The sequence below is a fragment of the Pinus tabuliformis genome, chromosome 2_2, assembly GCF_031772625.1.
Source record: "Pinus tabuliformis cultivar Carrire ecotype Pingquan chromosome 2_2, CPIR1, whole genome shotgun sequence".
Classification (NCBI taxonomy): Eukaryota; Viridiplantae; Streptophyta; class Pinopsida; order Pinales; family Pinaceae; genus Pinus; species Pinus tabuliformis.
Genome location: NC_142300.1, coordinates 888474526 through 888480391, shown reverse-complemented (window position 1 = coordinate 888480391; position 5866 = coordinate 888474526).

Sequence of the window (5866 nt, the reverse complement as noted above, 5' to 3'; positions counted from 1 at the left end):
ATGAATATTGATTATCGATCAGCATTATATCAATGTCGACCAACATGTACTCCATTATTGACCATTGTCCAACATTATATCAATGTCTACCGATTTGTACTCCATTATTGACCACCGTTGAGCATTATATATGTCCACTATCGATCATGTACTCCATTATATATGAATATCGACTATTGACTAGAATATCGACTATCGACAACCATTATTCATATATGGTATTCTATCGATAGGGATTAATTATATGTTGGTATTCAAGATTTGAATGAAGAGAATAGATATATACAAGATTTGTGTAATTTGTATATATATATATTATTCAAGAGATGTTATATGTATGTATATCCATGAACATAATCTTTATTAATTAAGCCCAGCATTGAAGGTTCCATAGAGACATGAGCAACATCTTTATTAATTAAGCTAACATGGGTAAACATGTAACATTATCTATATGCCACATGTGTTGGTAGTCATTGGTGCCAACTAATCTTGGGACATACGTGCTTGCTAGACATTCTCTTTCAGCTAGAAGAAGTGTTGGAAAGAATGGGTTCTGAACCAATTGTCTCACATATAGAAAAACCATATACATATTGGAGCAATATTCATACTTGCAGATTTTTTACCTATTGCATGCAGAGTTACAGAGTTTCCTTTTGGCATGGAACTCATAGTTTGATTGGTCATGACCACTCTTTCCATTTATGTCAAAGGGGGAGGTAAGAAGAGGAAGATGGAGGCAAAAGAAGAGATGGAATAGTTGTGTTGTCATCAATGCCAAAGGGGGAGAATGTTGGTAATGTTGGAATTGATGTCAAATGGTCATGTTAAGGAAACTTGATATCATTAAGTTGGTTGATTAGTGTTGATTTCATTGTTGCAGTATTGCTTGGAATGCAAAGGTTGAAAGTGATGTTAAGTGCAAAGACTAAAATATTGATAAATATGTTTATTGAATTGGAAAATGGCTAATGACATAGTTGTTTGGAAAATGTATACTTTTATTAATCATTAAAAAGTAGTTGGTACAAATCTAGAAAATGTAACCAATACAAACTAAGAAGTTTCAAGATTTGTCTTATACAACCATTGTTGTTGGTCCATTTTATTGCAACTTTATTTCATATTAAAAAATTCTAATTTGTAGCATTGAAAATTAAGAGACAGATTGTGAACAATTTTGGAAGAGACAACTTCTCATTTCATATTCATGTAGAGAATACAAACAATTAACAAGCCATGCTTCTAAAATATACATCATTGAATGGAAAGAGAACTTTTGATGTTAAGCAGTTTGTATGAGAGTAGTGGAAGAGGAACATAATTGAAGAGGAGAAGCTGAGAAGATGTGCAATAGACTTGATAGCAGAAATTCATATCAAGTAACCAAAACGCTTGACTTGGTATTGTGATTGAGATATTGCAGCCTCTTTTCAAGTTGTAGCTTGATAAAGAATAGGTTGTAGCCTGTTGAGGTAGGAGCTTCCTCTGGGTTGTAGCCTTTGGAAATTTGTCGGAGTTGGAGCTTCCTTTGAGGTAGGAGCCTCTTGTAGGTTGGAGCCTATAAAAACTTGATGTAATGAGGAAGTAGAATCTTGCCTTCACATCAATTTCAACCAAAAATTCGTAGTTTTCTCCCTTATGGGTTTCCACTTATATATGGTGTCTCCATGTGTTGTTTCTTGAATATTATGTGAATGCTATTGAGTTCTGAACAAGTATATCTGCAAATGTCTCTCTCTGATAAGTGCAAAAGGAAACCATTAATAATTGAATATATACATAAATCATGAGTTGCATAAAAGGAAAATTAAGTTGAGCAAAAAAATAAAGTTTAAAATTACTGATTCACCCCCCCCCCCCAGTAATTTCCAAACATAAATATCATCCAACACTTACCAAGCTCTTTTATTCTAGGTCGGTTGTTTGGCTTTTATTTCTTGAGCTCATGATGTTTGCACCAATGTTTTAGTTTGATTGTATTGTATTTTGGAGATGATATCATTTTTGTGTCCCTTCCTATATTGGAAGCACCTTAGAGGCATATTGCCTCAGTTGTACTAAAATTTTTATTTCTCTTTAATTTCCTTGGAGGATTTTTCCAAAATCCTCTAGAACAATATTTTCCGAACTATGTTCGTGAAGACTTAATTTTTTTTAAATTAAATAATTCTTCATAAATTTTCTTGTGAATACTTCATTCTAGAATTTGATATGTTCTCAGCATTATTTTTTTCCGAATCTTCATATACAAATAATAATTTGTATAAGGTTTTTTCTTAGTCTTTCTACTCTTTATAATTGTATGGAGTTTATTCTTTATGTGTAAAAACTACTCAACAGTATTAGATAGTTCTTTTTCTTGTAACGTTCTTTTCTTTCCTTCATAAATTCATCAAATTGTGTGACTCGTTATTTGTATTTGTTTATGAACTATAAGTTTGGGTTTTCTTATGAAAAGAGTAACATTCTATTGCTCTACTTCTTTTGTTCACATTGCTCATATATATATATATATATATATATATATATATATATATATATATATATATATATATATATATATATATATATATATATATATATATATATATCGTGTACAATATACCCATACTTCAATCATGGAATTTAAACTTTGCATAACTAATATGCATTTATAGTCCTTTCTATTTGTAGGTTTCATTAATAACATTCTAGACATTTCTTCTCTCTACTTTGCCATTTATTTTAACAACTAAATTGTAGAAAAGTAAAACAAAATTTTTTCTTACTTGTATATTTTCAGAAATCAAAACTTTCTGCAATATTTTACATTCATTGTACACAACAAGATTAAGTAATTCTGGAAAATAAGTAATTCTAAACATTTTCCTTTCATGAGCAAACAAATAAATAATACAAACAAAAATATAGACTTGAACAAATATCTGGGAAATTGATAGTTAAATACTTAGCTACTCCCAACCTTGACATAGCCTCTGATGGTGCCCCTCCAAGCAAACCATGACTGCAACTTTCTTTTTCTATCTGTAAATTTTTGCTTCTCTTAAGTCTCTCCAAGACAAAAGCAAGTAAAAACACACATATTATCCATCTACCACACTTTTGGTGGTTAATAACTTCCTCCACCTCCCCAACAGGTGGTAGGCAGTTGTCTTCTCATTAATGAACTCATGGTTCCCACTCTTGAGGACAACTCTCTATTTTTTTTAAAACATTTCATTGGCCGATATCATAATTTATTAATTAAATCTAATCACCCAGATTATATGCCTACGACTTATTGATAGATAATAATAATAACTTTTCCATAATTAAATCGCAACCTTTTCCTCTTTCATCCATTTGTACTCAACCATTAATTTCCCATATTTAGTTTATTCTCAAAATAAAACATAATTACAACTTTAAAACTAGTTATCATCAATAATAATCACTAATAATTTAAAATGTTCATGTCTTTCATTATAGCATACTTAATCAAAATAAACCTATACACATTTAATTACAATCAAATCATTAAGCTAAGGGACATCACATAACCGTAGGGTAGTTAAAGAGGCTCGTGAACATGAGAAACACCTTTTCACTCATATCTACAAAGGTGGACAAAGTAGGTGTTCTGGAGCATGGAAATTTTTCATGGGAACCTGTCAAGAGGATCAAACATGTTAGTTCGTTGTTATTATCATCTTTGTATTTGTTAATACTACTAATGTTTTGTACATGGACAGGTTGAAGTAACACATGTAGAAAGATGTGAAAAATGAGAACGACTAACCATATGTTTTCAATTGTCATGGTTATTATACAAGTGATTGTGATGAGATAGGTGCACAGGGCAGGGTGGATAGGCATAGGACAAGTGGGGGAGAATATCACACACTTAGTATTTGAGTAATAACCTTTTGGAGGTCCAAAAGCCTCTCAATGGGGAGGATTGATCCGGGAGGACTGATCCAGGAGGATCCTAAAAAGGCATAAAATTCAAAGTCTCCAAAATTTCATGGAAATAGTGCGATGTCGAAGATCTCGACAAGACAATTCCAATGCAACTTGAATCATGTTGATTTGAGTATGTATGTGAAAGATATCATAGTTTGAAGTTTTGAAATAATGGACAAAAAGTCAAAAGTCAAAAGGTGACATGTGGCACACCCTGGAGTTGGTGCATAGCATGTACAGACTAATGATTTGGGTGAATCAAATCTTGACATGTGGTAGTCGATGTGGCTTGGCTAACTAGTGGCACATGATGTGGAAAGGTATGGTATCAACGCGTGGCCCACTGGATGGGCGACATGTAGCCTAATGAACGGGCAACATGTATCCATATGGAAAGGTGCCACGTGGCTCTATTTCGTTGGTCAAAAATAATTTTAAATCAATTGGAATCAAAAGAGGTGCGAACGTGTGACTTCCAGGTTACAAGGCGGATGGCTTCACCAATGAACCACAAGTGTTGGCCTTGTTTTACCATGGGCACATTTCTCATTAGTATATGTTATAACCAACTGCTAAATTGGTTAATGACCTCCTTGTGACCAAATTCTCCGTCCAACAAAAATACGCATGGGTCATATATATTTATTGGTTGGTAAGTTTGTAATGATATATATGGTATGGTAACCAACAATTAAATGTAGAAATTATGGTGTAGATTTGAACATGCTCATGAATTTTCAATCAAAATCGCAAGACACAAACCTACTCTACTGCTTTGCGAAAGTTAATTCACAATTTAGAACAAAAAAATAGACATGCAATAAGAAATAACACACATGCACACAATATTTTTGTTGGGGAAAGAAATCTGCTAAAAACCCCAATGCATGCTTCGATTGATCTGATGAATAGAGATGTATTACAATCGCTTTTCTCAATTGAGCACAACCTGCAAGTGAATAACCTATCTCTTTTCTCACTCAGAAGCTCTGAACCAAACTTAGTCGATTTTTGCCTCTACTTGAGCCCCTATTTCCTGCGTAATTCCTTGAGAAATTGGGACCCTATTATTTAGGAATTTCTCCAAAATGGATTGTGTAATTCCTAAGGTTGATCATTTGATTGCATGCAACACTTATACACTCAAGACTAGTGTACAACTAATATTACACTACCTTGGAATCTCCACCACAACTAGGGAATTCAAATTATTTGCATGCACTAGATATTTTGGGTTGATTGATCAGTTAACTGGATGATCACTGAGTTTGACTAAAGTCCCACTATACAACTGACCTTCCACTAGTTCCTCCAATAGTTAGAACTAGTTTAATTGAAAACAACTTGAGATAACTAACCTTGATTGCTACAAATTAGAAATCACACATGCTTAACTGAACTCTAACTCCTCCAACTTGAATTTATTGAGTAAATTGGGTGACACAAGCCATGTCATACAAGTTAACTGCATCCAAGTTGTCTGCTAATGTGGAAATTCAAATTTTCTCAATTTAATCAAGGAAAAATCAAATTGAGAATTTCTTGCTACATTTTTCAACACTCCCTCTCAGCAAGAAAGGGATTATCAACCACCCCTATCTTACACCTTTGGAACTAGAACTTCCCTCTTGGCAAAGCCTTTGTCAAAATGTCAGTATCTTGTTCTTCTATCAGAATGTAGTGTAGCAACAATATCTGCCTTTGAACATAGTCCCGTAAATGGTCATATCAGATATCTATATGTTTGGATCGATCATGAAACATGGGATTATCATATAGTGATCTAGCTGAATATTGGTGACCACCCGCCTATTCCACTTGGACCCCCACCATTTTTTCTTCCAGTTTTTCAGTTTCCTTAATTGTAGCACAGTTTACTATTTTTGGCAGTTTTTCAGGTCCTGAACTTCTAGAGCCA